The sequence below is a fragment of the Aotus nancymaae genome, unplaced genomic scaffold, assembly GCF_030222135.1.
Source record: "Aotus nancymaae isolate 86718 unplaced genomic scaffold, 86718_ANA_hifiasm-v0.15.2.pri h1tg000011l, whole genome shotgun sequence".
Lineage (NCBI taxonomy): Eukaryota > Metazoa > Chordata > Mammalia > Primates > Aotidae > Aotus > Aotus nancymaae.
The window spans coordinates 64,663,399-64,679,742 of record NW_026988422.1 but is presented as its reverse complement, the minus strand read 5'-3'; the positions used below and the strand labels follow the sequence as shown (position 1 = coordinate 64,679,742).

At 35.8% G+C, this 16,344-nt stretch overlaps 1 protein-coding gene across 1 annotated transcript in view; it reads right to left on the bottom strand.

Moving 5' to 3' along the window:
- Positions 1-16,344, bottom strand: part of TSHR (thyroid stimulating hormone receptor) — a 160,722-nt gene that overhangs the window by 48,669 nt on the left and 95,709 nt on the right. The gene's annotated exons all lie outside the window — the stretch shown is intronic.

Sequence of the window (16,344 nt, the reverse complement as noted above, 5' to 3'; positions counted from 1 at the left end):
GGACTGTAGTTGCCGGGAGTCCCATCAACAACAAACTAATCCTGTCTCCTCACCGGGACCCAATGGCTGGTCAGTTCTCATGTTGTTGGCTTGGTTTTCATCCATTTGAACGTATGAGCTACATTTCTCTTAATTGTAGTATCAGAGTTTTTTTTTCTTTTAGATTTAGAGAAAAAAGAAAAAACCCTCTAATGATTTGGTGAGCAGTTGAAGACAATATCTTTATTATTTATAAGTATTTTGTCCAAGACAATGAGTGTTGGAGTGGGAGGTTGAGGGAATTTTATGATGAACGACAGCATAGCAAGATGGGCAGTGAGGTTCTGTCATTGCTATACTAGATGTACAGAAGTAGTAAGTCTTCACAGTTCACTTGGGTTTATTTTGTCATGTCAGCAATTTAAGACTCTTCTGCATGTATGGTGTGATATCGTGTGTCAGTAACTTACATTCTTAGGTTTATATAAATGCTGATCAAGAATGCACAGTTAGAGAAATAAGTGATTGTTAGATATGAACTCTCACTGGTTAAATTAAACATATTCGACATAGGTAAATTGAATAAAAGAGTTTAAAGGCATTCCCTGTGCTTACATGAAAAATATATAAGAACCCAGTAAACCTTTAGTATTTCTCCTTAGGAATGACACCTAAAGGAACCAGCATCCAGTCACTGGTGGTGCCAATCAGAAAGCTGAGAATGTGACCTCTGTAATTGTTTAAAGGTTTTATTGGAAAATAATTTACATTCCATAAATTTCAAACATTGTATGTAGGCATATAGTTCGATGATTTTTAGTAACGTAACTGTGAAACCATCACCACAGTTTAGAACATTTCTATCAATGATAAAAGTAACCATGGGCTCATTTGCCATCAGTCTCCACTAGCTCCTTTACGCCTACAAACCACTGATCGGTTTCCTTTCTTTATAAATTTGCCTTATCTGGACATTTTACATAAATGGAATCGTGTAACAGGCAGTCTTTTGTGTCTGCCTTCTTTCATTTAGCGTAATGTCTGTGAGGTTCATCCATGTTGTAATGTGAATTAGGAGTTCACTCAGTTTTATTTCTGAATAGTCAGATGGACTTGAGATAGAATCTTGGCTCTGCCACTTCTAATTACATGAACTTGGACAAGTTTTTTGGCCTCTTTGAGCCATAGTTTCTTTGTCTGCAAAATAGGAACAATTAACAGCATCTCTTTCATGGGGCTCTTGTGAGGATTGAATGATATTCACGAGGGATTTTATGTGTGGCCTTCACATAGTGAGGGCTCTATAAATAATGTTTTTATTATTGTTATTTTCATAAGTGCAGTGAAAGCTAGAACAGACATCAGGGACTTGGGGTTGGTGATATTGCGACATTCTTGCAAAATTAGAAGAAACCTTCTGGGTTAGGTATTTCAATTAAGGACACTGAATATGAAATAGCTCGGAAAAAAGAGGATGGAGTTAACTCTGAGAACAGAAATCAGCTACCTCTATCCTCCCTACACACACAGCTTACTGTCTATAATAATATACCCTTACTGGTCCATTGTCTTCATTAACATAACTACTATTCCAGAAGACTCTTGCCCAGGCAAATTGCTTTATTGTTCATTACAGAGAGTTTTTGAAACAAAGAACCATCAATGTTTCAAGAGAAAGCATCAACAGTTTATTCCCCAAGATCTTAGAACTCCTCATTTCAAAATCCTCACTATGCTAATCTTAAACTATTATGTCATGATTTTTACCCAACCAAGACCCTGCATGGAAAGACCCTCTTTATACAATCTTTCCTGTTTTGTCCTGGCTTTAAAATGCAAAGCCCATATCCTTGGAATTCCCTCTGTCCTGGGCAAAGTGTGGCAGCTGGCTACCCTACTCCAAAATCTCATGATTTTCCCACCTTGCCCCTCTGGAGACTATCAGTCTCTGTTGAGGTGGTCCTCTCTTTCCAGGGTGAGCAATAAACTCCTTGCCGGAGCTTTCCATTGGGGGAGGAGGGTTTGAGCTTCTGTCAGAGACAAACAAAGGTAAACCAGGTTCAGGAGTTTGGAAATTGAGTGGGGTCTGCGTCTGGAAAACTGCTCCACAGGAGACGATTGTTGAACAAGTAGTCTTGAGTGAGTGGTCTGAGAGAACGTCACAGTGAAAAAAATGCAGCCCACCTGGGTCAGCTGAAAAGGTAGCGAATAAAAGGAAAATGAAATGCGGCTGCTAGTAACAGTTGATTAAATGAAGCTGGTAACTTACACGGAGGCTGGAAGAGGAGAAATGTGAGAGAGGCCGCAGGAAGAGAGAAGGAAACAAGGAAGAGGAGACGGCTTTCTGGAAGGAAAGGTAAGAGCTAGAAAGGAGAAAGATGAATGAGAGCTCCCACAAAAAAACAACAGGGAAAAGAAGCTGCTTTCTGAGGTAAGGCAACAGCTCACCACTTGCTCACAATGGTCTATGACTATTTAGCTAAACTACTGACTTTTGAAAAGTCTCTCCGGAAGTAGAGGTGGAGGGGTGGAGTGGTTGTAGACCGCCAGTAGTTTAGCTAAATGGGGAGAGATAACAGCCAGGCACCTGGTGGCTCATGCTTGTCGGCACTCTGGGAGGCTGAGGCGGGTGGATCACTTGAGGTCTGGAGTTCAACATGGTGAAACCCCATCTCTACTAAAAATGCAAAAATTATCCAGGCGTGGTGGTGTATGTCTGTAATGCCAGCTATTCGGGTGGCTGAGACGTGAGAATCACTTGAACACAGGAGGCGGAGGTTGCAGTGAGCTGAGGATTTGTCACTGCACTCCAGCTTGGGCGACAGAGCAAGACTGTCTCAATCAATCAGTCAATAGACGGAGGTAACACAAGAAGCAAATGCAGCTAGTAAAATCTTTTCAAAGATAGGAAGAAAGGATGGGCAGCAAAAGTGAGTACAAAAAACATCTAATCAGAGAAGGGTGAAAGTGGCGTCCAAATTTGAATGTCTTCAATCATGCCTATGAAGGTGAATTTGAGTCACACTGCTTTGAGTTAAGCAGTCATTTATGGCCTGAATGTGCAGGAGGCTAACTATGCTGCCAGAAAGCTGGAGACATTGTAAGAAAGAAAAGCTGTATGTCATTCAGCACACTAGGAATGGAGATGCCCTTCAGAGCTGATGATGGCTGTGCCTCCAGCAGCCTGGGGCCCTGAGTGACTGCCTGAATGTGGCTGCTCTGTGCTCCCACTCATCCATCCAGTACTGTCCCATGAGGAAGAAGTAAACCTCACTCACTTAGGGCTGTTACATGTCTGTATTTTTGTCTGTTTCTTATAGTAATTCACCTATCCAAACTAATAAGCATAAGTACAATTCTGAAAATAAAGAGTGCTCAGTTCACAGTGGTCACGTCTAGTAGATAGGTTTAAAAAAAAGAATGTGCAGTTTTCACTATTTTATCTCAATCAAAAAAAGTAATAAAGAGAATGCAAAAAATCTCAAACTTTAAAAACAAAAAAAAGTAAAGCTTATATATTCCATATAAAAAATAACATTAAAATATGTACTGGATAGGCTGCTTAAGTATGCTCTTTTATGGAGGTAGGCTGTTTTATGGAGCTAGGCTCTTTTGTTGGGGAAATATGCAAGGTTCTTAACACATATTGATTAGAAAAATTCAGCTTTGGTGGATGGTCTGGCTCTGTATCCCCACCCAAATCTCATATTGAATTGTAGTCCAAATTGTAATCCCCACATGTTGGAGGAGGGACCTCATAGGAGGTGATTACATCATAGGGTGGTTCCTTCATGCTGTTCTTGTGATCGTGAATGAGTTCTCATGAGTCTGATGGTTTTATAAGGAGTTCTTCCCCACTTTGCTCTACATGTCTTTCCTGCTGCCATGTGAGAAAGGATGTATTTGCTTTCCCTTCCACCATGATTGTAAGTTTCTTGAAGCCTCCCCAGCCATGCAGAACTGTGAGTCAATTAAGCCTCTTTCCTTTATAAATTACCCCGTCTCAGGTATTTCTTCCTAGCAGTATGAATACAAACAAATTCAGAAGATTAAAGGGTTAAAAAGAAACAGTGTGCTTTTTTTCACCTGGGGAGGATGTGAATTCCCTCCTAGTGAGGTAATGACATAACTGACTCCTGTGATGCAGGTAAGGACCATCTTGATTTTGCAGACAAAACTATGGAGACATGTTTTGAAAGGGCAAGTGAATAATCTCCTCCTATACACTTAGAGGCAACACTGGGCCTTTAGGATTTATAACTTCAAATACAGCCCTTATTTTTTTTGAATGATTTTTCAAGGAGATCATCCACCAGAACTAAAAATATATGTAAATATTCATTGTCTAATTCCCCTTCATTAGATTTCAAATAAAATAAACATTTAGATGAAAAAATGTAACATTGATGTCCAATGTGCAGTTTTCACAAATCAGCAGCTCAATAACTCAGCATGCATTAGATTCACTTAATTACATACCTATATTCTGGATTTTTTTTTTCCTCCTCTGAGAAACATTTATTAATTCTCAATAACAGCCTAGCACAGGACAATTGGCTTGCCGGTTACAACCAGCATTGTGGCAGGCAGTCAGCACCTGTGTCCATACCTCAAACAGTATGAGAAATCAGCAGGGTGAGAGAGGGGAGTTTTCAGGCGAGGGAATGAAGAACAGAAGAAGGGGAAAAGAAGACTTAAAGTCTTCTGTTAAGGGACTTTCCAACCACTGATTTCCTTCCATTTTCCTAGTGTCCCCCATCCTACCGCAGTTATTCAACAGGCATTGGATCGTGGCGTTTGACTGTGCTCTTCACCCTTGGAGATAATTTCCCCACACCCTAAACTGCCCCAGTTCATGAGTGAGAAGCAGGCCAAGCCAGGAAACAAATTGGAGGGCAATCAAAAAACCCACTTTGCATTTCATCTGCAAAATTAGAAGGGGCAAAATTAGATTACAAGGGAGATGAGAAAGCTTCAGACTAACATAAACCAAGAAGACTGAGTTAGACTCAGATGTCAGAAGAGAAGCTGCCACAGCCAATTTATTATTACCTAAAACAATAAATTGAACAAGAATATTAGCCAAAAACCTAGCTCGCCACCAGCCCCCAGCTTCTTTTTAACTCTTGTTTCTATTTGATTTTCAATATTTTTCTCATTTGCTTTTAAGTGCCTGTAGTTCAAAAAAATGGAAGACAGTCTAGGTTTGCTCACTCAAGTGAGTAGAGTGGGAAGAGATTAAAATTAAGTGAATAATTACTGGACATCTATTAGGTGCGCTTTACTGCATACTCTGGGTGGTACAAGGAAATAATTACTATTTATTTTAAAAACAAGATGTGTACACATTTCCCAAGCCGTCAGTTACTATAAATTCTTTAAGAGCTATACAATCCCCAGGTGAAAACTGAGACTAATAAATAGGTAAATTAATTTTAAAGTAACATTTTAGGATAGGGTTTTATCACATAATACATTACTGATGTATCTTAACATCAAGTATTAATTTCAAGTTTAATGCATATTGATTTTTTAAAAAGTTTATTTTGTCTGACTATAGAGGTAATATACATCCATTGTAAAAATTTTCAAACACATTCACACAAAAAGGAAATGAACTTTCGGACAGCTGACCTTTCTCCTGGAGGGTGTGGAAGTTCTGCGCCACTCCCCCACACCTCACCCTATGCAAATCTTCATCTCTAGCTTTTGTAATATCCTTTATAATAAGCTAGCAAATGTGAAAAAAAAACCTCCCATCATTTGATAATACAGAGAAAAACTTTTTTCTGTCTGTTAAGTATATATATATATATATATATATATGCACATGCATTTTTCTTTCTTTCTTTTTCTTTTTTTTTGGAGACAGAATCTCGCACTGTCACCTGGGCTGGAGTGCTCACTGTAACCTCCGCCTCCTGGGTTCAAGCAATTCTCCTGAGTAGCTGGGATTACAGGTGCCCGCCACCAAGCCCAGCTAATTTTTTGTATTTTTAGTAGAGACAGGATTTCACCATGTTGGCCAGGCTGGTCTCGATCTCCTGACCTCAGATGATCCACCCACCTTGGACTCCCAAAGTGCTGGGATTATAAGGGTGAGCCACTGCGCCTGGCCAAAAGCTTTTCTTATGTGATTACATTCTCTAGAACAAGAGATTTTTTTCTTTACAAGACAGGGTCATGCTATACTGCCCAGGCTAGAGCACAGTGGCTATTCACAGGCAGGGTCATAGTGCACTACAGCCTCAAATTTCTGGCCTCAACCAATCCTCTCACCTCAGTCTCCCAAGTAGCTGGGACTAAAGGCTCGTGCCACCGCACCTGGCCATTATTTCATACTTGACCATTCTCTTAGCTAAGCATTTAAGTCCTTTCCAAATTCTATTACAAATAATTAACTCTGAAATGAATGGCTTTTTACATTAATTTTTTTTCACTATTTTCTTAGGGAAAACTTATAGAAGTGGAATTACTAGGTCAAATGTTAAAAATGTCAAAGCTCACGGTACACATTAGATCCTTGCTTCTAAAGCCCTGAATGTTAGACTAGCACTTACTTTTCATATTAATCTATACTATGAAAGCTCACAGAATAAATTATTTTCCACATTATCAAGGATTTTCAATGAGAGAAGTCTTAATTATTCTTTGATAATTATTAATGAATTATTATTAATATTCCACATGTAACTGGAGGAAAAAAATCTATAACCAAAAGGCGATAGTCATGATTTGATGTATCTTTTAATTTATTAAGAAATTTAAAAATAAGAGAGATTCAGGAGAACTTGTAAGTATTCAGATTTTTGAAGCAGATTGAAGAAAATTTAAATTTGTCAGCAGATTTTCCACTAAAAATAGAACATTATAGAAGTGATTCTCTAAATTGCCTGGCAGATGCATACAGCTACTTTCACAATTATTTAAAAATAGGGGCTAAAGCTGGTGATTGGGAAACCTCTGATGAATCCACTTGATTCAACTTAGTGAATCAGCAGAATAAAGTTTTATACTATAAGGCGTAAGTCACACATTTTACCCATCCGAGTTGTAAAGTTTCTAACTTATTTTTCATTTAATAAACTCACATAAAAGTTAAAACATTCTTCTGAGGGCAGCATTTCTTTTTCTTTTCTCTTTCTTTCTTCTTTTCTTTTTTTGAGATAGGGGTCTCATTCTGTTACCCAGGCTGGAATGTAGTGGCATGATCATGGCTCACTGCAGCCTTGACCTCGTAGGCTCAAGTGATCCTCCTGCCTCAACTTTCTGAGCAGCTGGGACTATAGGCAAGTGCCACTGTGGCCAGCTAAATTTTAAAGTATTTTTCATAAAGATGAGGTCTCACACTCTGTTGCCCAGGCTGGTCTCAAACTCCTGGGCTCAAGCTGTCCTCCCACTTCAGTCTCCAGAATGCTGGGATTATAGGTGTGGGTCACCACTCCTGGCCAACATTTTCTTTAATTACTGCAGATATTTTAATTAAAGAGATTTTATGGCATTGCAGTGGTTTTGGAGGCAGACACTTTGCATTCAAATTCTCACTCTGAAATGTCTTAGCTAAGAAAACCTTGGCAAGAGCTCCTCAATGTCAATCTTCATTTGACATAGAAGAAACTAAGGCTTGGTACAACTAATGAGACAGTGTATGTGAAGTACTTTTAGTGGAGTGCTGGAAGGCATTTAGAACTTTGTAAATATTACTACTGGGAGTAAGAACAGCAGCAATCTGTATGTTACTGACTTTCTTATAGAGAAAATATAATAGAAAATGGAAGTGCGCAGTGTTTCATCATTTCACAGATATAAATCTTTATCACATGCATATTATTTGGTCCAAACAGTATCTTTGTTGAAGCTTAAAACCCAGAAGAAGTTATTTGTATCCACTTAGGATCCTGAATAACTCACAGAGATCCTGCCATTCTCCTATTTTTTTTCTTACAAATCCTCAATGCCTTTAGCCATTGTTAACTGATACATAATTGCTACTTCCTCTGGCTACCTATTGTTGCATAACAAATTACCCCAAATTAAGTGATTAAAATAACAATCATTTTATTATAGCTAGCCATTTTGTGGATCAGGATGTAGGCAGTGCTAAGCTGGGTGATTCTTCTGCTCTATGTAGCATCCACCAGGATCACTGGGCATTATTCGGCTGGTGTCTGGAACAATTGGAGGTGTCCAAAAGAGTGTACTTCTATGCCTGGCTTTTTGATGGGAATTGCTAGAAGGTTAGGCTCAGCCAGGCTCTTATCCATCTCCCACATGGTCTCTCCATCAGTGTAGTTGGACATCTTACATGATTGCTCAGAGCTCCAACAATATAAAATGAAAGCTGCCAGTTCTCTTAAAAAGTGGGACTGGAACTGGCATTGTATTACTTCTAACACACTCTATTGAAATATTAGACAAAAATGTCCAAATTTAAACAAAACCAGTAACCCATAAATCCATGAAGTTCAGCAAACCTTAAGCAGATTAAATATAAAAAAAACCCTCACCTAGGCATATTATGATTAAACAGTTGAAAAGTAAAGATATAGAAAAGTTTTACAAGTAACCAGTGAGGAAAAAACACATTGCCTACAGGAGAAAAATAACACGGATATAACTACTCATCAGAAAAGAAGCAGGCTAGAATACACTGAAGGATATCTTGAAAGGGCTGAAACAAAAATGGCTTTGCTAGAATTCTATACCCAGCAAAAGTGTTTTTCAAATATTAAGGTAAAACATGTTTTCAGTAAATGAAACCTCAGAAAATTTGCAGCCAGTAGAACCACACTGAAATACTACAAGTTTTTTGAGCTGAAGGGAAATAATTGGACCCACAGAAGGGCATGAACCCTGGAAATATTAAATATGTTAAGTGCACATAAATGACAATTATTTTCTTTACTCAAATTATGTAAAAGTCAGTTGAATCTTTAAAGTAAAAATAATGTATTATGAGGTTTATAACACAAATCAGAATAAAATATAATGACAGCAATAGCATGACAGATGGAAGAAGGTAAATGGAATTTTAATTTCAAAAGTTTCTTACATGTATAAAGTAATATAATATTCTTTCTAAGTAGACTGTGATAAGTGAAGGATGCATATTGTAATTTCTTGAGTAATCACAAAAAATTTGAAAAGGACTAAAAAGCCAGTAGAGAAGATGGAATAGAATACTAATAAACAAAAGCAAAAACAACTAGATTAATCCAAAAGAAGACAAAGGAGAAATAAAGGAACAAAGATCAGAGAAGACAAAGCAAATAGGAAAATGATAGACTGAAACCCAACAATATTAATAATTACAATAAATGTAATGATTAAACACTCCAATTAAAAAGGCTGAGATTTTCAGGCTGGATATAAAAGCAAGATCCAATTTTGTGATGTTTACATGAAATGCATTTTAAATATAAAGACGTGGTTATTGAATCTCAGTTGTTTTAGCTGTAAAATGATAGTAACTACTTTAGAGAATTGTGAGGATTAAATGAGTACATCTGTGTTGAGCAATTAGTGTAGTCCTTGGGATATGGTAAATGCTCAATTAAGGTTGGCTAAACATATATGTGTGCGTATGTGTGTGTACACACACATACTAAATGTTCATCAACCAGATTTTTCATTAATTCCGACGAGCCTACTCTTCCAATTCATTATTTTTAAAATGAATGTTCCAAATACCTTGTTACACTTTTTGGTTTGTTTTAGTTTGATTTCTTCACAGCTTGTTGTAGGTAAATGGCACACAAAGCACACTGCCTTATCAAGACTTATTATTATCAAACATCTGCATTGTTATAATGAATTTTAGTAAGTTCTAAACCAAGAAGCTTTCAAGGATAGATTCAAACGGGGATCCAACTTAGATGCAGGAGTGGGCTGAAGGGTATATGTCTATGTTTAGGTAATAATTAGGCTGAAAAAATAATCAATAGAGTTAACTAGGCAAAGCGAGAGAAAAATAACTTTCTAGGCAGAGACAAAAGCGTGTGAATGCCCTGAGGTGAGAAAGATCTTGGACTGTTCAAAAAACTAATGATCATGGGTGTGCAAGAGTGGAGCATATGAGAATGCAGAGCTGGGTAGGAACCAGCTAAACTTGTGGGCCTGGATGTTTATGTTAAGATATTTGGAATTTATTCAAGAAAAATCATTCCGGCTGCTGTGAAGATACTGAATTAGAGAAGATCAATTGGAAATACCAGTTAAGATATAAAATTATTCTAGTTCAAGCAAGAGATGATGGTGGCTTAAATAAGGGTGGTGGCAGTGGAGAGGAAGAGGATACATTTTATGTGTATTAGGGTAGTAGAATCAACAGGACATGGTGAAGGATTAGAAGTGGGTGAGGAGGAAAGAAGGTATAGTAGTACCTCTCAGGTATCTTGGATTTGCATCAGGATGAAGGAAGTTGCCATTTATTGGCTCAAAACACACAGGAGTAGTAGATTTCAGGAGAACAATCAAGATTTCAGTTTTGGATATAAAATGTGAGATATGCATAATGTGGGAAGAGAGGTCAAGTAGACCTATAGGTATATACCAACACTAAGAAGGAGGGCCTGAACTAGATATGTAAATTTGGGAATTGTTAGATAAGATCACATATCAGGAGAAGACAGAGTGAAGAGAAGAGGACACAGGATTGGGCCATATGAAAGCCCAATAATTGTAAGTGGGAAAGGGGAAGCAGTCAGCAAAAGATGGTAGGAAAGACTGACCAGCATGGTGGGAGTCCAGCCAGGACTATCACAGAGGCCAAGGGAAGAGGGTATGAATAAGAATAGCATGATTCACATTTTGAATCTTGCATAAAGCCTTTTAAGATGGAATGGTCAAAGGTTTAACAGTGTTAAACATACTGTATTTATTGAATGAATAGTTTTTTTTTTGTTTTTGGAATGCCAGTTCTAGGTCACAGACCCAACTTCAGTACTGTTAAGAGGAAAATGTTAGATAAATTTAACAGTTTAATTGAACAAAGACTAATTCATGAATTGGGCATCCCCCTAACCAGAATAGGTTCAGAGAGACTCTGGTGCTGCTGTGTGATACAGAATTTCTGGGGGGTGGGAGGGAAGGAAAGCGATACAGAATACAGAGTGAGGTGTAGAAGCAGCTGGATTGGTTATAGCTCAGCATTTCCCTTGTTTGAACACTGTTTGAACAGTTGGTTGCCTGTGATTGGCTGAAACTCGGTGATTGGTAGAAGAGTAAGTTATGGTCTGTGGTCTGTTCACATATTCCGTTAGGTTGTAGTATACTGCGTACAGGGAGGCCTTTAGACCAAATTTACAAGGAGGCAGCTTTAGACTAAATAGTGCTTATGTTCTAATACTCTAATTCATATCACAGAACAAAATCTAAATGTGAATTGGGAAGCCATCTCAGAGGATGTATATAGAGTTTTGTAAGGTTGGACAAGTACTGGCAGGGATAATTAGAAGTGGCAATGGTAAACTAACTGCTCAGCTTTCTATTTACCAAATCACAGGACCAAAAAAAAGTCAGAGTTTCAAAGGGCAGCTTAGAAAGAAAACACGCTTATGAAATGGAATAACGTTATGTTATTTTACTGCTGATGTAGTCCTCATTGAAGCTTTTCAATAAATGCTGGCAAGATGCATTGGCATTTGAAACGTGTATTCGTAAGTTTAGTATCTACATATCTATCCTTGCAGCAAATCCAACACGATGAAGAGCTCTTTCCTAAATAAATCAAAGGGCTTTAATTCTATACTCAGGAATCCCAGGAAAGTTTGATTGATGGTGCTTGTGTGGTGTATAAATTAAACAAATCATTCCATGCTGATATTCAGTTTCATGGCTTATACCCACAAAACCATTCTCAGTTCCATGTGCAAAGGTGCGTGATCTTTCAGCTCTATTTTTCTCATGCAAGTTATAATGCTTTGTATAGTTACTGCTTAATAAATGATTTCAAAATAAATGTATAAAACATTTGGGTGGCATGGATGCAAAAATCTTCGCTAAATTATTTTCTGCTGACCAAAACCATTTGCAGACAATAATGTCAGATACATATTAGAAAAATTTGAAGAATATAAGGTAAATTTTTAAGGTATTAGACTCCCAGTATCTCAAGTATTTAAGCAAATAGTCCTTAATGATTTATTTCAAACTCATTCTCTTTTTAATTACTGTATTTAATAATTTCCTTTGGTCTAGGAATTTAATACTTTTCTCAGAGTAGAGAACTGAATATTTACTTTAAAAAACTTATAAATAACAACGGGAATCTTTGTGAGAAAAAGATCATAATAAAAACAAAACGACTGTTTTTAAGATCAATAGGGTTTATGTAGAACTTCACTTCAGATTAGTTGCTTTTATTTTTGGTGAGGGGGCAAAGAAACCAAATGGTTTGATAAATGGATATCACATTTGGAGTCAGAAGATTTGGTTTTCAATTTTGCAGACTGTTGTCTTTACTATACTGCATCCTCAGCCTTCCTGGGCCTCAGTACTATTTTACTTTCTTTGGTTTTAATGTACTGCTCTATTATGAACTTCATATGAAGGATACATAAATGATTTATTTTTAGTCTTCTTTTCTAATATATGTTGTCTTAAGGCTATATATTTTCTTCTGAGCATGACTTTAACTGCATCCCACAGGTTTTGACATGTCGTATTTTTATTATCATTTAGTTAAAATTATTTACTAAGGTCTATTGAGATTTCTTTCTTAATCCTATGGTTAATTAGAAGTCAGAGTTACTTAGAAGTTAGGTTATTTACTAGTTAGAGAACATTCTGATTTTAATTTTTTTTGTAATCTATTGAGACATGCTTTCATGGCCCCACATATGGCCAATTTTAGTAAATGTTCCATGCGTTCTTGAAAAGAATATATATTCTGCAATTGCTGGATATAATATTTTTTATAAGTCAATATGATCAAGTTTGTAAATTATTTTCAAATCTTTTTATTAACTTTTATCAGCATATTTACTATTTTGATATGCTTGTTATGTCAATTATTGATAAAACTATATTAAAATAAGCTCCCACTATGATTGGAAATTATTGTTTGTCTTTTTAGTTCTACCAATTTCTGCTTTATATGGTTTGAAGCTATGCTCTTATAGACATTAAATTTAGAATGTCTATATCTTACATAGTAATTGCTTTTATCATTCTGAAGTGCCACTTATAGTAAGGCTTTATGCTTTATGTATGTGTATGTTTATATTAGTTTTCTCTTAGTTACTGTTTGCACATTTTGTATCTTTGTATCCTTTCACTTTCAACCTTTCTGTACAATGTTTAAAATGTCTGCTGTAAGCAGCATACAGTGAGTATTAAAAATTGACCAATCAACCTTTATATTGTACTTAAGAGTAGTCCTTTTACATTTAATGCAGTTAATGTAAATGCTGATAATTTGGAGTTAAATCTATTTATTCTAGAAACTCTCTATTTATTCCAGTTTCTTGCTCTTTTTGTATTAATTAATTTTTAAATTCTGTTTCCCACTATTAGCCTGTTAGTTATCCAGTCTTCTACAAGCATTTTAGTAGCTGCCCTTTGAGTTAAAACATTTATGATTTATAAAAGTTTAATTTCAGTTAGTATTTTTACCACTTCTCAGATAATTCAAAGACCTTTAGAACACTTTATAATGTCCTACTACTTAAAAAAAATCTATTGCATATTTTAATTCTATGCATACAAGCAGTTCTACTTTGCATGGCTCCAGTACACATGAAGTTCAGTTACCATGATTTAATTAAATGTAAGGAATAACTGTCCTCAACATCCCTCAAGTTTCAGTTACTGTAGTATATTAACTATTAATCATTGAATAAAGTACAAACGTTGTTGCCAGCCCGTCAGTCCACAAATCACTATGTAAATAACAGGTGCACATCATAAGAGGTGACTAACTACATTGCTTCTTTCAAAGTCTTTGATGGTTGCTCACTGGGCATCTTTTGCTCAGTTCATTCACAAACAATAAAACATGTAGTTGCGTTCCATATGTTTTTCCCAGTAATCAACTCATATGGCATCTCCTAAAAATGGCTAATTTAAAGAGTGAATTGATCAATAAAGATGAAAAAGCAAAGAAATGAAATGTAATGTTACCGAAAGGGAAATTGAAACAAAATATAAATGGAGTTATAGAAGAAATAACTTGTATGGGAATGTTGATACCACCACCATCTGAGACTACTTACTTATTTTAGAGACAGGGTCTTGGTCTGTCACCTAAGCTGGAGTGCAGTGGTATGATGATAGCTCACTGCAGCCTTGAATACCTGGGCTCAATTAATCCTCTTACTTCAGCCTCCCATGTAGCTGGGAGGTGTGCACTACCATGCCCAGCTTTTTTTTTTTTTTTTTTTTTTTTTAGTAGATACAGGATCTCACTATGTTGTCCAGGCTGGCTGAGAAACTCTAGATATTTAATCAGGGGAACTTGATGATGGGAGAAAAGTGGTTGCAAAGGATGAAGATGTCTCAAAAGAAATAATGATGGTAAAAAATTTTACATTAAACACTTGAAAATATTTAATAATATTTATAAATAAAGGATAAAATGGTGGAAGATAATCTAGACTTAAAAAGAAGTATGACAATTTGCCATAATATTGAAAAGATATTCTCTTGTACCTTATATAATAAAGATAAAAGGACAAGCATTGTCTAAGCTACTCTTGATAAGTTTTTACAAAGAAATAAAGCATTCTACTTCTAAGTGTTTATAATGTTTTTAATTACAGTATGTGAAATATTAGTTTTTATTACTTTTTCCTTTCCATTTATAACTAAGAAATTTTAATGTTTTCATAAAAGCTTTTAGAAGTCACAACACAATTTTTCTTATTGATTATTAAGATTGCTTGATACAGTTTCAGTCTGTACAATTTTATGATTCCACACTATTATGCAGAGCAAAGAATAGTATTTTAAATCCCATAAGACATTATTTCATTTTATGCAGTCAAGGTTCATTTATATTTACTCATATATTTACCTTTTCTGTTGCTTTTCATTTCTTTCTGCACAGAAATGTGTTATGTGGAATCACTTCCCTTTTGTCTTACTAATTCCCATTAGTAGTTCCTTTAATATGAGCCTAATGATAATAAATTCTCTCAATTTTTGTTTGCTTGAAGTATCTATCTTTTTCTCATTTTAAGTAATCTTTTGGTTGGTTTGGCAGATATTAGCTGTTTTGCAGTTCACAAATACCTTTCTATTGTTTTATAAGTTTCATGGTTTCTGTTGAAAAGTCAGCTATCAGTCTTGTTACATCCTTGAAAGTATTATTTATTATTTTCTTGCTGCTTTTATAATTTTCTTTTTGTCTTTGGTTTTTAGCAATTTTACTATGATGTGCCTTGTTGTGGCTCTCTTTGTATTTATTCTTTTGGAGTTTGCAGTACTTCTAACATCAGTGATTTGGTGTCTTTTAAGAGTTTTGGAAAGTTTCTTTCAAGTATTGCTTCTCTCATTCTTTCTCTCTTTTCTTGGGATCTAATCATAGGTATGCTAGACTTTTTATTGTGCTATGTATTTCTTATTTTCTCTTTCTCTCCATGCTTTAGACTGGTTATAGTCTTCTGATCTATCTTCCAGATTACGAATTCTCCTTTGAGCTATGTCTAATCTCCTGTTAAACTCATTTATTTAGATTTTTATTTGTTATTGACTTTTTAGATCCTAGAGTTTACAACTGATCCTTTGTATCATTTTGTTTTATTCTGAAATTCTCTCGTCATTTAAATTTTTGAACATGTTAGTTATTTTAAAGTCTGTGTCTGATAACTCCAATATTTGAACTTCCTGTGGATCATTTTCTGTTGTCTATTTTCTTCTCTTGATTTTTTCCCCCCACAAACTTTTGAGTTATTTTTTATTGATTCAAAGCTAGGCTTTAGTCTTTGCGAGGGCTGATCTGTTCACAGTTTTCCTATAAATTTTCCTATCCTTTTTCTAGGATAAAGCTCTTTAGAGATCTCAGCTAAAATCCTGGAGTGTTTACTAGGAACAGTCTTTCTTAGTGAACCCTGAACTCAAATTTTTATTTTCCTAGCCTTAATGGATGCCTAAACCTCCGGTCAGCCTCTTAGCCCTTAAGCTACTGCTTACAATTCAGGAAATACCTCAAGGGGAAAATAACCAAATGATGTTTTTGGGATTTGCTTATTGTCCATCAAGTTATTGCTGTCTTCATAACACTCCAATACTTTCAAAAAATTTTTAAAAAATTCAGCTCAAGTTATTCTCAGACTAATAGTTGATCTGATGAAAGGTAGCCTACTATACTTGGAAGCGATATCTTAGGCCTTAGTATTTTTGAAAGCAGCATAATGTAGTGGCTAG